Here is a 20,495-nt window from a genome sequence, read left to right as displayed (position 1 = left end):
AGACGACGATGTAATCTTCCCTGAAAACGTTTAGTCCTAATAACACCTAGGCCTAAAAACTACACTTATTATAGACTATTAAACCTACTGTTTTTTTTATTATTGATTTAAAAACTTGTCAAAATAAAAAAATAAAAAATTAAAGAGAATATGTAAGCAAAGAGTAAAAAAAAATATAAACTTCAGCAAAATGCAATAAATCCCGATAGTCCAAGGGTGATTAGTATTGATTACATCAGTTTTACATTTAGCGAACCTTATTTCAAAAGCAAAAGAATCCTTAATACTGTACTTCTTCAATATACCGCTATTTCGGTGCGACCGGGGTAGACAACAGGGACTCGGCATATCCGTAGAATAAGCTTCGCATGGCCTTTTTTTTCAGTATCGCAAAAATTTTTTGAAAGAAACCCAGAGCGACCATTATATAATCGAGAAAGTAAGAAAGGGTTAAAACCATCCTTGTTGGCAAAAGCTGATCCGTATTTGGCGTCGAAAGACAGGATTAGAACTGTTAAATTACAGCTGACAGTGTGCTCCTCAATGTGGTTGCAAAAGGGAAGGCGGCACACGCGTGAATCGCGGGATTTAATCATGGAATCGTCATTGTTGACAGTGAGGTTGGTTGGTAACTTATTTTTGGATCTATTCATAATAAGGAATTCCACTCTTATATCCATTAAATGAAAGTCCAGTCCCCAATGTAGATCTTTACAAGTTATACATAGCTGCGCTGAAATGTAGATATTGAAATGCATGGAGATATCGTCAACGCAGTTCAACAGCGACAATTTGATCCAATGAAAAAAACACGACTTTATTGCTAATTGAGTTAAATTTAGCGGATTCACTAAACTGAGTTAATCCTTAGGCCAAAAGGAGCTTTGCCATCCCTAATATTCTCGCTCCCGACCCCCCAAAAAATAAACAAACATACACACACATATATACTATTTTGAAGTTGCCATCTCCAGTTTTTTTCCAAGTTTTATAGTAGATTTTGAACTCTCATATTTCAAAATTATTCTGCAAAGAATACTTATGAGAAATAATATTTATGATGAAGTTTATGAGTGTTTATAATAAATATGAAGAATAATGTTTCCACCTTGATTAGTTTAGCTGCCAATCACTGGAAAGATAGACAGATGGACATATAAACACAGATTTGGTTTTATAGTGTATTACAGGTAATTACTTGCTAAAAAAAATCATTCAACCCGAATTACACAGACACTATAGAAGAGGATATTACCTGTTTGTCTGTCCTTTTCAACGTAGTAGCAAGAATTATAAAACTCAGAGACAACAGTTGAAATATTATAGAGATATTCACAGAGTGGTTGCAAAAGGAGATCCTCTGTTATCTTCTGAATTACGTCATAAAACTTCAAAATTTCCTAAAAAAAATATTAAAAGGCTACTATAACAATGGAGCAAAACTGATAAGGAAATATAGACAAAAGAATAATCACAAAATAGAAAGGGGCGCATCACTAACTAGTGGGATGATTTTGTGGAAAGATCAGACTTCAATATGAAATATTTTTAAGAATAAAATTTAGAAACTAACGCTACTGGTACTACAGGCTCGTCGTAGTGTTGAGCAAATTGGTAAACACACTGGCTAAAGGAACGTTCACAATAAAATCTTGCCAACACCAAAATTTAACCAACGCTCGGCTGTCCTCACAAAGAACCGAGTATTCGATTATAGCATGTAACAAACCCGATTGTGATATGATCACACTCGCTACAATATTCGATTATGCAACACTCAAGATGAAATCTTGCGAACACCAAAACTTAGCCAACGCTCGGCTGTCCTAACAAAGAACCGAGTTTTCAATTATAGCACGTAACAAACTCGATTGTGATATGAACACACTCGCAACGATATTCGATTATGCAACACTCAAATTTAGATCGTGCCAACACCAAAAGTTAGCCAACACTCGGCTGTCTTAGCACAAAACCGAGTTTTCGATTATAGCATGTGACAAACTTGATTATGATATGATCACACTCGCTACGATATTCGATTATGCAACACTCAAAATGAGATCTTGCCAACACCAAAATTTAGCCAACGCTCGGCTGTCCTCACACAAAACCGAGCATTCGATTATAGCATGTAACAAACCCGATTGTGATATGATCACGCTGGCTACGATATTCGATTATGTAGCACTCAAATTGAGATTTTGCCAACACCAAAATTTAGCTAACGCTCGGCTGTTCTAACACAAAACCGAGTTTTCAATTATAGCATGTAACAAACCCGATTGTGATATGATCACACTCGCTACTATATTCGATTATGCAACACTCAAGATGAGATCTTGCCAACACCAAAACTTAGCCAACGCTCGACTGTCCTCACACAAAACCGAGTATTCGATTATAGCATGTAACAAACCCGATTGTGATATGATCACACTCGCTACGATAGTCGATTATGCAACACTCAAAATGAGATCTTGCCAACACCAAAATTTAGCCAACACTCGGTTGTCCTCACACAAAACCGAATATTCGATTATAGCATGTAACAAACTCGATTGTGATATGATCACACTCGCTACGATATTCGATTATGCAACACTCAAAATGAGATCTTGCCAACACCAAAACTTAGCAAACACTCGGTTGTCCTCACATAGAACCGAGCATTCGATTATAGCATGTAACAAACTCGATTGTGATATGATCACACTCGCTACGATATTCGATTATGCAACACTCAAGATGAGATCTTGCCAACACCAAAATTTAGCCAACGCTCGGCTGTCCTAACACAAAACCGATTTTTCGATTATAGCATGTAAGAAACCCGATTGTGATACGATCACACTCGCTACGATATTCGATTATGCAACACTCAAGATGAGATCTTGCCAACACCAAAATTTAACCAACACTCGGTTGTCCTCACAAAGAACCGAGTATTCGATTATAGCATGTAACAAACCCGATTGTGATATGATCACACTCGCTATAATATTCGATTATGCAACACTCAAAATGAGATCTTGCCAACACCAAAATTTAGCCAACGCTCGGCTGTCCTAACACAAAACCGAGTTTTCGATTATAGCATGTAACAAACCCGATTGTGATATGATCACACTCGCTACGATATTCGATTATGCAACACTCAAAATGAGATCTTGCCAACACCAAAATTTAGCCAACGCTAGGCTGTCCTCACACAAAACCGAGTATTCGATTATAGCATGTAACAAACCCGATTGTGATATGACCACAATCGCTACAATATTCGATTATGCAGCACTCAAGATGAGATCTTGCCAACACCAAAATTTAGCCAACGCTCGGCTGTCCACACACAAAACCGAGTTTTCGATTATAGCATGTAACAAACCCGATTGTGATATGATCAAGCTCGCTACGATATTCGATTATGCAACACTCAAAATGAGATCTTGCCAACACCAAAATTTAGCCAACGCTCGGCTGTCCTCACACAAAACCGAGTTTTCGATTATAGCATGTGACAAAGCCGATTATGATATAATCACGCTCACTGCAATATTCGATTATGCAACACTCAAAATGAGATCTTGCCAACACCAAAATTTAGCCAACGCTCGGCTGTCCTAACACAAAACCAAGTTTTCGATTATAGCATGTAACAAACCCGATTGTGATATGATCACACTCGGTACGATATTCGATTATGCAACACTCAAAATGAGATCTTGCCAACACCAAAATTTAGCCAACGCTCGGCTGTCCTCGCACAAAACCGAGTTTTCGATTATAGCATGTGACAAACCCGATTATGATATGATCACACTCGCTACGATATTCGATTATGCAACACTCAAAATGATATCTTGCCAACACCAACATTTAGCCAACGCTCGGCTGTCTTAACACAAAACCGAGTTTTCGATTATAGCATGTGACAAATCCGATTATGATATGATCACGCTCGCTGCAATATTCGATTATGCAACACTCACATTGAAATCTTGCGAACACCAGAATTTAGCCAACGCTCGGCTGTCCTCACACAAAACCGAGTATTCGATTATAGCATGTAACAAACCCGATTGTGATATGATCACACTCGCTACAATATTCGATTATGCAACACTCACACTCAGATTTTGCCATCACCAAAATTTAGCTAACGCTCGACTGTCCTCACACAAAACCGAGTATTCGATTATAACATGTAACAAATCCGATTATGATATGATCACACTCGCTACGATATTCGATTATGCAACACTCACATTGAGATTTTGCCAACACCAAAATCCAGCTAACGCTCGGCTGTTCTCAACCAAAACCAAGTATTCGAATATAGCATGTAACATACCCGATTGTGATATGATCATATTCGCTACGATATTCGATTATGACATGACATTATAAAATTATAGCACTCAATATTTTATTCTGATATTTGTTCAAAGCAATATCTAGTATTCGTAAGTTTGACTTGATTATTCACTTTTATTTCTGTTAGTTTTATATATTCATTTAAGTAACTTTTGTTCTTTTTAAGTTTGACTTATTATTTAACTTTATTTCTGCTCAGTTTCAAACAGATTTGCACTGTTGAACACAAAGATAATCCCAAATGAGGACATAATTTGTGAAAAATAAATCTTATTGGCAAGAATATTGGCTGTGAATCATGAACCACGGTCAAACAGTTCACTAAGGAGCGACTGAGCCCAATAGACCGAAACTCTAAAAACAGAATTTTTATAGCAATAGATACATCAAAACAATTGCTTTTTCACGCTGATCTTATAATATTATATGTTATATTTTTATTTATTATATGTTTAATATTATATTGCACATTAAAAGCTACGAGCCTGAGAAAATTTGTCTGATTTTCAAACAAGGGAAAACACACCCTTATCTGTATATATTTGTTTCACTGTCTAATAAAATGACCTGTCCCTATTTGGAACTCTTATTTGTTTCGTCACAGAAAAGGCAGTGTAGTCTTGGAAAAAAATACCGATGTCGTATTTAAAAATTCAAATTAAGGATGGACCTCCCCTAGTCTCGACACGGTAAGACGAAAGGCGAAGTCAGAATTTTCTATGTGCTAAATGTTCTGGCATATAGAGATATTCTAACTACAAAAGAAAAAACAAATTTCTTTTATTTTAACAGCCGGAACTTTTATCGACACATGACTAACTGGTAACTATTTCGAAAACTTGAAAAGTAGAGATACTCATTTTTGACCGAGGGTAGCCTCGCAGAGCCTGGTCTTAATAAGATTTAGCTAAGTCCAGGATTAGCTAAGCCGAAAACAAATTAATTAAAATATTTTCAAAGTGAAAAGCCGATCAATTACTGAGCTTCATTATCAATCCTTATCTACACAGAAGAAAAGAAAAGAGATATGAACTATGGGTCCGAAACTACATAGAGTTTATGCATTATCGTCTCCAAACAATCAATCAAGAGGAAGAAGAATTATTCCAAGTATGGCACGTACTCCAAGTAAAGTAAACAAATTTATTCAAACATTTTCAAAGTAAAAAGTCAATCAATTACTGAGCTTCATCATCAATCCTTACCTGTATAGCAGAAACGAAAAAAATGTGAATAATAGATCCGGAATTGCATAGAGATTATGCATTAACGTCTCCAAACAAACAATCAAGAAGAAGAAGAATTATTTCAAATGTGGCACGTTAGATCTACAAGAGCATGCAAGTTTGACTATATTGTAACTATCCTACAAGTTTGACTATCTTGTAACTATCCTACAAGTTTGTAGGATAGTAACATATCTACATGTAGTTTGTAGGATGTAACATATCTACAAGCTTGACTATATTGTAACTATCCTACGAGGGGTTTTGTTTAAAAAAAAGAAGAAAAGGCTAATTGACAATATTGATAACAATTTAAACTACGCAGATGGCGATACTGGGGTTTTCACTCCTAAGAGATAAGGCTAGGTTACTTATGATGTTTTTGAACGGTTTCAAGGGCATCCTCAAAAGTGATAAGCAACGGAATTAACTTGATCATTTCCTTGACAGTACAGCCAAGTGTTTACGATCGGTTCCTTAATGAGCTTTGGAACCTGAACCGTGAACGTTGAACCTGAACCGTGAAGGTCACACTTGCCGCCTTGCATTCTTCAAATTGTTTAGAAAATTCAACGAACACAAAAGACGCGTATTATCATATGAAAACACATAGACAAAAACACCTGATTTCCCTCGGAGTTCCTTCTCTCACCAGGTTGACAGCTGCATTTTTAGGCAATTCTGCCTTTTTCGACAGGCTGTATCCATTTTGACATTCATAAATCATATTCATAAATCAAATTCATAAATCAAATTCATAAATCATATTCATAAATCAAATTCATAAATCATATTCATAAATCAAATTCATAAATAATAATTGTTTATCGGCTGTGTTAAAATATCTACCTGAGCGGTTTAAATTTCCCATAAAAATATCATTACTAGTATTTAGAAAGAAATTGACATGAACTTTAATTTAGCATTAACAATAAGTATTTTTAAACATTAATTTAACATTGGTTGATATTAGTTCAACATGAACACTAAAATTAACGATAATTTATTTATTGAAACGATATCCTAGTATCTAATGTAAAAAATCACAATTCACACACACAAAAAAAAAGAAGAAAAAAAGACTACATACCTTAGCCAATTTGATTTCTTTTGGATGTTCTATTTTTATACCCTCATTTTTAGCATAGTTGAGCAATTGATTTGGCTCAACATTGGCAAGTCTAGCAATAATTCGAATTCGAGTGTACATGTACAACATGTAAACAGCGGTGTTACCCTTATCTTCAAGCATCTGAAATAATCAAAAGTGTATTAGACAAAAATTTGGTCATTTCGAACTTCCTTAGAATACAAGGGATAGCAAAAATGAAACCTGATTGTTTGAATTGGTTTAATTGGAAACTTACAAAACTATATACATTTGTAATCATTTAAACCATGTAAACCGTATGGTTTACGCCGTACACCAGTACCAAGGACAGTAAAATTAAATCTGTTGGTTAAAAATACTTCTATATGCAGTTATACAGTTTTGGATAGTAGCCATGAGCCATAACGACAAACAAACCATTAACCATATGGTTAACACCATATACCATAAAGTACCAAGGACAGTAAAAATAAAATCTGTTAGTTAAAAAGACTTCTATATGCAATTATGCATTTTTCTGAAATAGCTGGCGTCGAATTTTAACAAAAGAAACGTGGCTGACAAATCATCAAAAAGCTGAAAGTATGGTACCCAACAGGTTAAGAAGGTGTAACTTTGCTTTGAAGGTGGAGTTATCTGTGGGAATCCACATATTGTCGACGTTGGATTTTTACAAACGAAAAGCATTGTCAAAAATAACTAATTAGTTTCGCTTATTTACTTCATGGTTCAATGCGGCAACACTGAGTAAAATGTGGTATTGATCAAAAGATTTGATAATTTTGAAACAACCAAAAGTAAAATCTTAAAAAATTAGAGATTTCAGGAGTGAATAGACTTACGGTGGGTCCAAGGAAAAAAACTGTGTCAGTATTAAAAGTAATAGCACTTGTATTAGTAGCAGAAGTAGTATGAACGTATTGCCTTTTAGTCAGTTGAACATCCCTCTCATCAAGTTCTGCAAGTTCCAACTTAATACTATTGGCTGTTGCTATGACATTACTGGTATGTCCTTTTGATAACCTGTATATACATATAATTTTTGAAATTTTCATCTTAATCCTCCTAACCTTACAAGTAGCTGTTATAGAAGTAGTAGTAGTAATAAATGTAGTAGTGGTAGCGGTAGTAATATTAGTAGTAGCGTTTGCATATTGCCTTTTGGTCAATTGGTCCTCCCTTTTAAGCATTCTCCGAAAGTTCCAACTTAATACCCAAATCCATGCTTGAGATTCGCTTTTTTAATAATGTGCGTGCACATTGTGTCTTTTTATTTAGTTCAAATTTCACCTCAATATGTAAATATAGTTGTGTGGTAGTAATAGTGGTAACAGTAGTAGTGGTGGTAGTTGTAGCAGTAGTAGTAGCATGCAAATATTATCTTTGTGGTCAATTGGTCATCCTTCGTGTCATTTCCTGACAGTTCCAAATTAAAACACTCAGTCATTCCTGAGTTAAGCCCTTTTGAGAACCTGTATACACATAACGTGCTATGATTTAGTTCAACAACTCCATTCAACATTCTCTGAAAGGCTCACCTGAATGTCCTTTGTCTTTTTGGAAAGTAATAATAATCTTTATGAAAAGTCAATAACATATGCAATGTGTAAAAAATGAACGAATTGCCCAACTTAGAGCCCTTGCCCTGAGGGTTATGGGGGTTGACATCTTCAAAAGCATAACTTCAGGACCTTTTGACAATGCCGCAGAAAAATAGGTGTCTCAAAATTGTAATTGAATGTATTTTCCAGGAAATTATTATCTCTGGGGGGGAGGGGGGCTTGTTGCCATTAAATCACTTTTGGCTCCTGAAAAGGGCACTATAGATTCCAATTTCTAATCAAATGACCCATTCAAATTTATATGACCACCCATTTCATAAGAACCTTATATGACTCCTCGGCATAATTTACAACCTTTGCCTCAGGGATCTAGTAGGTTGCGTTGACCCTGGAAGCATTTTTATATGTCATTTGGATTATTTTGAACAAGATGGTCATCTCATAATTTTGATCAAATGTGTTTGGAAAAAGAGGGTGTCAGGGGGGGGGGGGGTTATTGCCCTCCATCACTTTTGACTCTTAATATACAACCAACCTTTCATGAAAGCCTTATGTTCCCCCGGGTTCCCAAGTTCTGAGGGGTTGTTTAAACCACAAAGGCCTTCTCAAAATAAAATAGCTTTATCAAAATTTCCATCGGATGCATTTTGGGAAAATAGAAAGTGAGGGGGGGGGGGCTAGGTGTTTCACGATCACATTGACTCATAAAAACGCTACTAAAACTCCGAATTTCCCAACCAATGAGCGCCCTCCAAATTTTATACTACCACCCTTTCTATAAGAACCTTGTATGTCCCCAGGGCATAGTTTACAGCCCTTGCCCTGACGGCTGTGGGGAGTTGTCATCCTCAAAGACATAATTGCTGGACCTTTCAACTTCGTTGAACAAAATGGCCATCTCAAAATTTTGATTGGATGTGTTTGCGGAAATGATGAGCGGGGGGGGGGGGATGGTCATCCTCCATTAACTTGAAAAACTAAATGAGTTTTCATTGAGGATGGAATTGCCCAGAAGGAATTTTACAGGGTGGTGGTGTATTTTACGTGGGAGGAACTGTCCACGGAGGAGTTTCCCGTGAGGGGAGGGAATTTATGAAAGGTGAGCCAGACATAGCGGCATTATTTGAAAAAGGATCAGAAATTAAAAAAAAACAATAAGTTTTTTTCAACTGAAAGTATAGAGCAACATTAAAACTTGTAACGAACAGAAACTATTCCGTACATGAAGGGGTTTCTCTCTCCTCAATACCTTTCTCTTCCAAAACACTAGAAACGTGCTTGTTTTTAAGTGATTAACTTAAATACTTTTTCCACAAAACAAGTTTTTCAAAGAAAAGTAAAGAGCTCCATTAAGCCAAAAAGGTGCAGAAATAAATTTAAATAATCTTTCAAGCGTAAAACTACCATAAATCACAATCAATAAATAAATGAAACCCGAAACGAACAAAAATTACAATAAATAGCCGAGTCAAACTCAAAACGAGTAAAAATTAACATGAGTAGGGCTGACAAGCCCCATGCCTTCTCAAGACCAGACCACAATTTACACTTTACTGAAAACAAAATACATTTCAATGGGTTTCCTTTTTTTTACTTTGATAAATAAAAAATTTTCAAACTTTAAGGAATAAATATCAGTAGCCTATATGTGTATTAAACTGACAATGTTCGGTCATTTCTTTTAGACAACCTGTGTGGGCATAGTTTGCTTCGATTTAGTTCCATTCAGTTTCAATGCATTCCAAGGATTTCAACTTAGTGCCCTTAGTTTTAATAGCAGCAGTTTTGTAGTATGTAGTAGGAGCAGTAGAATTAATAGTAGTAGCTAGTAGTCTTACCTTTAGTGGCTGTAGTAGTAGTAGAAATAGTAATAATAGCATCAGTAGTAGTAGTAGTATGAGTAGAAGGAGTAGCATTAGGATGCAAATATTTCCTCTTGGTTAGTTCAACATCCCCCCACAACAAGCCCTGTTATTTTCAACTTCACACATCAAATTGTTGCTAAGATATTGCTGTTACACACCCTTTTGACAACCTGCAAACAGATGGTGTGTTTTGATTCTGTTCATCTCCCCCCTCAAATTCCTTGAAAGTTCCACCTTCATACCATTAGGCATAATTGTAATAGTAGCCACAGTAGTAGCATTGGCTTTACGAGTAGTAGTATTAATAATAATAATAATATTAAATAGGGGTAGTACTACTAGCAGCAATAGTATTAACATATTGCCTTTTTGGTCAATTGAACATCCCTCTCACCAAGTCCTAAAAGTTTCAACTTGATACAATTAGCCATTGATATGACATTTCTGATGTCCTTTTGATAACTTGTATGTTCGTATGCTTCTTCAAATTTTCCCCTCAATGCTCTTAGCCTTACAAATAGTTCCAATAGAAGTAGTAGTTGAAGTAGTAGCAGTAGCAGTAAAATTAGTAATAAATATAGCAGTGATAGTAGTATTAGTAGTAGCGTTCACGTTCACATATTGTTTTTAGGTCAGATGATCTTCCCCTTTTAGCATTCTCTGAAAGTTCCAGCTTGATACGCAAGTAAATTCTTGAGACACTCTTTTGACAATGTACAAGCACACAACGTCTTTTGATTTAATTCAAATTTTCCCTTAATATTGTAAATATAGTAGTGTGGCAGTAGTAGTGGTAGAAGTAGTAGTGATAGCAGTTGTAGTACTCATGGTAGCCTGCAAATATTGCCTTTTTAATCATCTTCCCTATCATTTCCTGAAAGTTTCCAAATTAATATGCCCAGTCATTCTTGAGTTACGCCCTTTTGACGATCCGCATAAACATAATGTGTTTTTATTTAGTTTAACACTCTGCTCAACATTCTCTGAACGGTTCAACAGAATGCCCTTCGTCTTTTTAGAAAGTAAAGTACAAAATACATACCTTTCTCAATAATATATACTATATGTAGACAATGAACAAATTACCCAGATTTGAGGACTGTGGGATGGTTGCACATCCCCAAAAACATAAGTACTGGATCTTTCAATAATTCTGAACAAAATAAATCTCTTAAAATTTTTGATCGGAAGTGTCTAGGGAATGATAGGCTTAGGGGGGGGGGATAGTTGCCCTCCATTTACTTTTAACTCTTAGAAAGGACACTAGAACTTCCTACTTCCAATCAAATAAGCCCCCTCCGATCCGAAGCTTTCATTACCACCCGTTCCGTAAAAACCTTATATGCCCCTGGGAATAACTTACAACCGTTGCCCCCAGACTCTAGGGGGTTGCGTTGAGCCCAAAGGCCTTGTTATATGACCTTTTGACTATATTTTGAACAAATAGCTATCTCAAAATTTCTATCAGATACGTTTGGAGAAAATACGACGTGTGTGTGTGTGGGGGGGGGGAGCAGTAGCTACTCTTTTATCACTTTGACTCTTAAAAGGGTACTAGAACTTCTGATTTCAAATCCAATGAGTCACCTTTGAAGTTTATACGACCTTCCTTTCTATAAAAACCTTATATGCCCCAGAGCATAACTTACAACCCGTGCTACAAGGGCGGTGGGGGGGGGGGGTTGTCATCCCCAAAACAAAATCCCCTGACCTTTCAACTACGCTGAACAATATGAGTATCTAAAAATCTTGATTGGATGTGTTTGGAGAAATGATGGTTGTGGGGGGGGGGGCTGGGTCCCCTCCAATTGCTTCGAACCATTAAAAAGGACACTAACCCTTTTAATTTCCAATTGAATTAACCCTTTTTAAAGTTTCTATGACAACTCCTTTGATGTGAAGTGGTCTGGTCTAAAAACCAAAAAAAAAAATAATACATAACATACTGTGCCCATATTGCTCTTTACTTAGGCAGCGCTATTGCACTGCCTATGATAAGCTTAAAAACTTGAACAAATGATACTATTATTATCTTTGAGACAACTTATCCCCTAAACTTTTCTTTCTTTAAGCTTTAAGTGTTAAAAAAAAAAGAAGCTGATTTTTGAACGAAAACAGCTATTTTCTGTTTTAACCAAAAAAAAGAATAGAAAAAGACACAAGTCTTTTGTTTTTGATTGACCTGCTCTTTTTCTGTTCTGTTTCATTCAAGCCCTGTTTATTTTTTTCCGTTTCTTCCAAAAAACAGAACAGTACCTATGCTCATATTCAACACTCCCCTTAACGAGAGTTAAACAAGGTTGCCCCCTTTTACAGTCCTGTGCAACTACATTGTTGACTGAATAATAGTGACTTTGCTTTGTGCTTATAAATGGTTCACAGTCCAAAAAGTTTCGCCTGTAGGGCGTCGAAGTGCGTGGCCAAAAAGACCACAGACGTCTTAACTTGCCTTTCAATACCGGTGAGTGGTCTTTACCTCTATTTCGAATAGCGTCGTTGCTCCTATGACACACGTCAACAAGAAGTGGCCCTTATAATCGAATTAATTAAAAGAACTTTTTCCACAAAATAAGTTTTTTCAAAGAAAAGTAAAGAACCCCATTAAACCAAAAATGAGCAAAAGTAAAATCAAATAATCTACCAAGCGTAAAACTACCACAAATTAGCATCGATAAATATATGAAACCCAAAACGAACAGAAATTACAATAAATAACCGAGTCAAACTCAAAACAAGCAGAAATTAACATGAATAGGGCTCAAAACACTATGCCATCCCAAGCCCAGAACATGATTTACACTTTACTAATAGAACTAGTAAATGTTGCAGTAGCATTATTATTAGTAGTTGTGTGCACATATTGCCTTATGGTCAATTGATCTTCCCCTTTAAGTATTCTTCGAAAGTTTCAACTTAATAGCCAAATCAATTCTTGACATACGAATTTTTGACAATCTGCATGCGCATAGTGTGTTTTGATTTAGTTCGAATCCCCCCTCAATATTCTGTCAAATTTTCACCTTCATACGTGTAGCCTTAATTGTACTAGTATCATAGTAGTACTGGTAGTAGTAGCAATAATGGTGTATAATTATTAGTAGCAACAGTAATAGGAACAGTATTAATAGCAGTAGTAACAGGTACATTTTGCCTTTTGTTCAACTGAACATCCCACTCATGATGCCCCTACAAGCTTCCTCTTGATATGATAAGCCGTCCCAAAACTATTGGGACGGCTAAACCTTCATCAGATTGAAACTTACCCACCATCCCAAAAAATACAAGATTTAACATTTTTTTATATAGGAGCTTGAAACCTTAGGTTTTTCTAAAAATTTGAAAATTGAAAAGACGTGGATATCAGATCAGATCAGAATTTGAGGTTTTCTGGCATAACCAGCAACACTTTAAGCGTCGTGAAGTACTGGTTCTGCCTGCCTACCAGTGCGTAAAGGCAGGCATACATAGCAGCCCCCACCCCTGGGGTGTAAGAGGGGACTCATCAGGTGAGACCTATACCAATTTTAACTTGTAATTTGACTACAGTAACCGATCCTTGGGTTTATGCCACTGCTACTGTTGATGCTTGATGTTTTTTGCTGATTGCTTTCTATTCTTCAAATTTCACAATCCACAGCTTTGGTATTTGAAATTTGTTACTTGATTGTGGACTATATCCTGTCTTATACCCAAACTGTCTTATACCACTGCTTATTCTGTTCCTGTTTTGTTGTTTACTTCAGATAAGAAATGAAAAGTCAACTCAAGCCACCTCGTGAAATAAGGTCTGACAGCTCAATCCAATTCTCTGGATCAGAATCTGTTTCAGAGCAACTACTCATGCTCACTAACCACATAAATAGCAAAAAAATCAAACATAAAATGCTAGCAGATTCACTACAACCTAACAACCTTAAATCTTCAGTGAAAGGGTTACTTGATGACCTTATATTGGCTAAGATCTCTTCCCAGATAGATGAGGCAGTGGTTAAAATGAATGAAGAACAGACATACATGCAACATAATGTCACTATCTCTTCAGATAAGCTGGATGCAATCAAGCAGGAGGTGTATGCTGGCCTCAACCTAGATCTTAGTAATCTAGTGGATAAAACTCTTGAAAGCTATAACAGACGCATATTTTCTGTTGAATCTTCATTGACTACTTTAGAGTCATCCATGATAGACCTTAAAAACTATTTCCAGCCTATCCAGTCCAACCTGGCAAGATTAAATGACCGTTTTGAACAGCAGGCTTTGAGCAACCAAATTATTGTCTTTGGGGTGAAAGAAGAGACCTCTATTGGAAATAATAAGTAAATTCATATCACTATGTGCTGGGAAATTTCCTGGCATACCAATTATTTAGTCTGATGTTGTATCAGCGAAAAGAATTGGCAAACCATCTACAAAACCCTGACCCATAGTTGTTGAATTTTGCAACTTACGAGTTCGTCAACTGCTTCTCAGACAAAAGAAGGATTTGAAAGGATCAGGGATTCTATTTTCTGAGACGCTTACAAAACCACGCTTACAACTTCTTTCATATGCCAAGTCAAAGCTTGGCTTGCGTAATGTTTGGTCCAGTATAGGTGATATCCTGTATAAAACCCAATCTGGAAGAGTGCTTAAGTTTAATGATCAGAACAAAATTGATTTATATGCTGCAAATGCAAAAAAATTTAAGTGATGGATTTAGATTTATTTTGTTATAATATATTGCATTGTTTCTGTAGAGATTTACTTGCTGTTCTTAAAATATTCCTCTATTATTCTTTACTGTCCTCACATAATTTTGACTGGTACCATATTACACTTTGTGCCAATAGTTTGGATGATATGTCCCTTCCCACTATTGTTTCTAAATGTTTGTTTGTGATTCTGTCTCCTTCATGTTGTCTGATTTACATTATATTCTTGTCATGTCATTATACTTGTAACCCCCTTAATATCAACTGGTCACACATTATAGTTTGCGCTAATACTTATAATAATATGTGCCTTCCCGCTGATTTTTTTTTATGTTTGTTTGTGATCCTTTCACCATCATGTAGCTTGGCTTCTTTAATGTTTTTGTCAGGTCAGCACACTTGCGGCTCATATAATTTTCACTGGTCCCATATTGAATTTTGGGCAAATATTATGAATCATATATGTTATCCCACTGTTATTTACTTATTTTTTTATGTTTGTTTGTGATCCTATCACCTTCATGCAGGCTGATTTCTTTCATATTTTTGTCATTTCAGCATAATTGCAGCTCATATAATCTTGACTGGTTCCACATTATACTTGGGGCCAATATTTTGATGAATATGTGCCATGCCACTATTATTTCCTTATCTGGGTTGGTGATCCTATCGCCTACCTGTAGCCTGAATTGTATCATATTTTTCTTGTGTCAGCAAACATGCAGCTCACATAATTTTGACTGGTCCCATATTATATTTTTGGTCAATATTTTGAATAATATATGCCATCTCATTGATATTTCTTTATCTTATTTTTTGAGGCTATCACCCTTGTGTACCCTGAATTCTATCATATTTTTGTCATGTCAGTATATATGCAGCTCTCATAATTTTTTACTACCCATATTATACTTTGGGCTAATATTTGGAATAATATGTGTCATTCCATTGATATTCATTTATATTTGTCTGTGATCCTATCACCTTCGGGTAGGCTGACTACTATTATATTTTTTTTTTTCTCATGTCAGCATACTTACAGCTTACACATATTTACTGGTCCCACATTATAAATTGGGCCAATACTTTGAATAAAATGAGTCATTCTACTGATATCTCTTTATGTTTTTTGTGATCCTCTCACCTTCATGTAGCCTAATTTCTATTATTTTTTTTGTCAGTCCAGCACACTTGCAGCTCATGTAATAGCAACTGGTGTCACATTATACTTTGGTCCAATACTTTGGATAATTTATGCCATCCCACTTATATTTCTATGTGCACATTTATTATATGTGATAATTATGGGTGATTTCTCTTTTCTTTTGAATTCTTCTATTCTTAATTGGATTATATTTGATCAACCAAGTAGGGCTGGTAAGCAAGAGACACACGCTTGACCCTCTCCTTGAATCTATGGTTAATTCTAGCTGTAGTTATCACACTACCATTGATTACTGTGATAAAATTATACCCTCACTGTCTTTAAATAGTAGTTTTAATGTATTTTGTTTGAATCTGCATGGGATAAGAGATCAGTGGGATAGTCTGAAATCGCGTTTGTTGTCTGATAATTCTTGCCCTTTTGATATAATAGATTTAATAGAGGCATTGCGATCTGATGGTAAGAATTTTACAGCCTATGATATGCATGGTTATGTTGCTGTCCATATCCCCAGAATGGTAACAAAGTGCTCAGGGGGTATTTCTTTATTTATTAAGTCTGATATTGAGTAGAAGAAGGTCTGAACTTGAATCCTTGTTTACATCAGTAGTGTCAAATAGTAGGACAGTTTGTTCTCTTGTTATTTATCTGAAAAGGCAGTTTGCATGTGCAATGTTTGTTTGTTTTATAAGCCCCCTCCTTTTCCTACACATTTGTTCTGTGATTTGCTTGATCAACTTTCTTGTGTGGGGTCTTTTTCTAAAAAACGTATTTGTGTTTTGGGAGATCTTAATTGTAATATGTTAAATATTGGATCAAGTGATGAATGTGAACATCTCTTTGATGTGCTTTCTTCTGCTGGTCTACTTCCTTCAATTTTTTTTCCTTCTCGTGTTGACCCTACTAGAAATTCTGCCACTTTAATAGACAATATTTTCATTTCTCTTTCTTCTAATTTGAAGTTTACTTCTGGTCTTGTTTTCACTGATCTTTCCGATCACTTCCCTATTTATGTTTCACTTTTTGTGCCTCAAACTGAGATTGCTGTGGATGAGCAGGGTGAGTCTTCCTTTAGAACCTCCACATATAAAGAAATTTCTAATTTAATACAGAGTCTTCAGAGTAATGATTGGTCTAGTGTTCTTGAAGCTAATGATGTTGACTTTGCAACAAATTTATTTTTGTGTCGTATGGGAACTCTGTTGGATAAGCCTTTTGCTCTAACAAAGAGGCCAAGGAATTTTATACCCAAATGTCCATGGATGTCTAGAGGCCTGATCACTGCTATACATATGGAGGCGTCTCTGTTCAAGGCTGCATGTAAAAGTAAGACACAGGATGATCTTTTGAAGTATAAACTTTATAAAAATGTGCTTACTTCTTCAGTACGTGCAGCCAAAAAGCTATATTTTTCGTGTCGAATTGATGAGTGTAAGGAGAATTTGCGAAAGGTTTGGACTGTAGTTAATGACGCTCTTTCCCGCAATACACTCAAATAGTCCCCCCCCCCTTGTCGCTACAGGAAAGCTGATGGATCTTTCGTGGACAAAAATTCTTCAGCAAGCGCCTTCAATTCGTATTTCACCTCACTTCCTTCAGTTCCTAATCCATCCTACAGTAGAGTAAGTAGTTTTCCCTTAGCAAAAAAGTCATTTCCTTTTTCCATGCAGTGATACCGAAATTTCTAAAATTATTTCTCAGCTTTCAAGTAGCCGTTCAGTTGATGGTTTTGGTTTGAGCTGTAATGTTCTTAAAAAAATTTGTCAGTTTGTTTCTAACCCCATCTCACACATAACTGACCTCTCTCTTTCTTCTGGTGTTTTCCTCATTTATTTAAGGTTGCTAATGTTGTACCTTTGTTTAAAAAAGGTGATTCATCTCTAATTTCAAACTATAGACCTATTTCTTTCCTTCCTGTAATCTCTAAGGTTGTTGAAAAAGTAGTGTATTGTAGACTCTCTTCATTTGTATTTAGTACTAATACGACTGCAGGTAATTCTCTCATAACTAACCATCAGTATGGCTTTCGTCCTAGTTTTTCTACCTTGCATGCACTTTCAGATGCAACAGAGTTTGTGCGTGTTAACCTTGACAAGGGCTTGTGTGTTTTGGGTCTATTTCTTGACTTTTCAAAGGCATTTGATAAGGTCGTTCACTCTGTTCTTTTGTCTAAATTATCTTCATTTAGAGTGCATGGAGTCCCACTTGAATGGTTTAAGTCTTACGTCTCAGGGAGGTCTCAGTATGTTTCGGTTAATGGCACCTCTTCCTCTTCCTTGCCTATTGTGAAAGGTGTCCCACAGGGCTCTGTGCTTGGACCACTTTTTTTTTTAGTTTATATTAATGATATTGTTAATGGTCTTCATCCCCTCGTCCACCCTATTCTTTTTGCTGATAACAGTAACTGTTTCATTGCTGCAGTGGATCTGCCACTTGTCACTTCCCTAACTTAAGGTTTTCTTGATAAAGTAAAAAATTGGTGCTGGTCAAATGCTATGACTCTCAACAGCCATAAAAGTGCCAATGTACACTTTAGAACCCCTTATCGTATGAGAGACGCAAGGGAGCCAACCATCCTGACTTATGGGAATGATATTATACCGCAAGCTACTATAGTGAAATTTCTTGGTTTGTATCTTGACTGTTCTCTTTCTTTTTAACCCCATATAACTCATACCCGTTCCCTTGTCCTCCGCCAATCTTCAATGTTATACATGGTTAACTCATTTCTTCCCCCAGATGTTATGCTTTCTCTTTATTATGCTTTTATTTTTCCTTACCTTTCCTATTGCTGTTCTGTCTGGGGTAGTACTAATAAATCTCTTCTCTGCTCACTTCAAAGAGCCCAAAATAGGGCAGTGAAGGCTACTTTTCTTCTACCTCGTTTTTACCCTTCCTCTGATCTTTATAATGATACTGGAATAGCTCCGCTGGATCGTATTGTGGGTAAAAGTTACCTTTATTTAGCACATTCTGCTTTTCTAGGTACACTTCCACCATCTCTGCAGCAATTTTTCTTTCTGTCAGGCTCAGGTAGGTACTCTTCTTTTTTACGTAGCTCTTATCGCAGGTTCATTTTACCTAAGCGATCATCGACAGCAGGTCAGAGGTCTTCTGTTTATCAATATATTTTACTATGGAACTCCATCTCTCCAGATGTCCCTCCATCTCTTTCTACAAAGGCAGTTTTTCACTGGGTATTTCCTGTATAGTATTTCCCCGCTTTTTTTTCTTCTTTTTTTTGCATTCCATCCAAATTTATATGTCTTTTTTTTATTAAATAAATTTTTCTGATTTTTTTTTTTTTTTTTATATTTAATCCTAATTTTCAATCTCTTTTTCGTTTATATATTTTTTTTTCAGTTATTTGTGAAGTTTCCTGTTCATTCTCCTATTTTCATAAATGTCTTGATCTTTTTTCTTTTCTTTTTTTTTCTGTTTTTTTATGTGCTTTATAATAGTGTCTTATTTGTTTTGTTGGCCCTTTACAAGCTGAGCTTCTTGGGCGTGTATAAACTATAAGTTTGTAATTGTTTTGTTTTTAGTATTAATAAATTGATTGATTGATTGATATGCTCTTATCAGCAATCTATATACACATAGTATGTTTTAAATTTAAGTTAGTGTTTCCCCTCAACGTTTCCTCAGAATTTTTTTTTCTTCAAAATCATCAGCCTTAGTAGTACTCGCTACAGAAGTAGTAATTTTAGTGATAGTAGTGGTAGTAGTAATAATACTTGTGGTAGCAGTAGAAGGAGCAGTAGTTGTAGTAGAAGAAACGTGTTTCTCTCAAATCATTTTGACTCTTAAAAAAGGCACTATAACTTCCAGTTTAAAATCAAATGAGACCCATCTGAATTTAATACGACCACACATACCATAAAAACCTTATATACCCCCAGGATATACCTTAAAGCCCTTTCACCAGGAAAGAAATTCCTTGAAATTCTAATTTCCACCAAATGAGCCACCTCTAAAGTTTATACAACTATCCCTTACATAAGAGCCTTTGACATATGATCTTTGGACTACTTTGAATAAAAAGTCCGTCTAAAAATATGCATAGAATGCATCTCGGGAAAAAATAGCGTGTTTGTGTGTGTGTGTGTGGGGGGGGAGGGAGTAGTTGCATGATAACCACTTCGATATATAGAAAGATCAATATAGCTTCTGATTACGAATCCAATGAGTCCCGTCTAAAAACTGTATAATTACATTTTGCTTATAGTTTTTATGTGCCGCCAGGGCATAAATTACAACCCTTACCCTGAGATCTGTACGGGGGGGGGGGTGTCTTTCTCACAGAAATAATATCCGAACTATGGAGAAGGAGGCTGTTTGCTCTCAAATCAATTTTGACTCTTAAAAAGGGCACTACAACTTCCACTTTCCATTTAAGTAAACCTCAGCTGTGCTTTATATGACCACCCAGTCCATACAATCCTTATATTTCTCCAGGGCATGAATTACCCCCCTATCCTCAGGGCACTGTGGGGTTCTG

General features: G+C 36.0%; 1 pseudogene across 1 annotated transcript; it reads right to left on the bottom strand.

Annotated features, from left to right (window-relative positions):
• Nucleotides 1-1,211: 1,211 nt before the first annotated feature.
• On the bottom strand, nt 1,212-15,979 carry LOC148952722 (arginine--tRNA ligase, cytoplasmic pseudogene; annotated as a pseudogene). The gene is made up of 3 exons (XR_016141662.1): nt 15,974-15,979; nt 6,691-6,852; nt 1,212-1,400 (listed from the first exon to the last, which is right to left on the bottom strand). The product of XR_016141662.1 is annotated as an arginine--tRNA ligase, cytoplasmic pseudogene (transcript).
• Nucleotides 15,980-20,495: the final 4,516 nt, after the last annotated feature.

This window comes from Artemia sp. Qi Xiang Cuo, chromosome 4 (assembly GCF_049724085.1).
Source record: "Artemia sp. Qi Xiang Cuo chromosome 4, ASM4972408v1, whole genome shotgun sequence".
Taxonomy (NCBI): Eukaryota; Metazoa; Arthropoda; class Branchiopoda; order Anostraca; family Artemiidae; genus Artemia; species Artemia sp. Qi Xiang Cuo.
The sequence above is the reverse complement of the archived record's forward strand: the minus strand, read 5'-3'. Positions and strand labels throughout refer to the sequence as shown.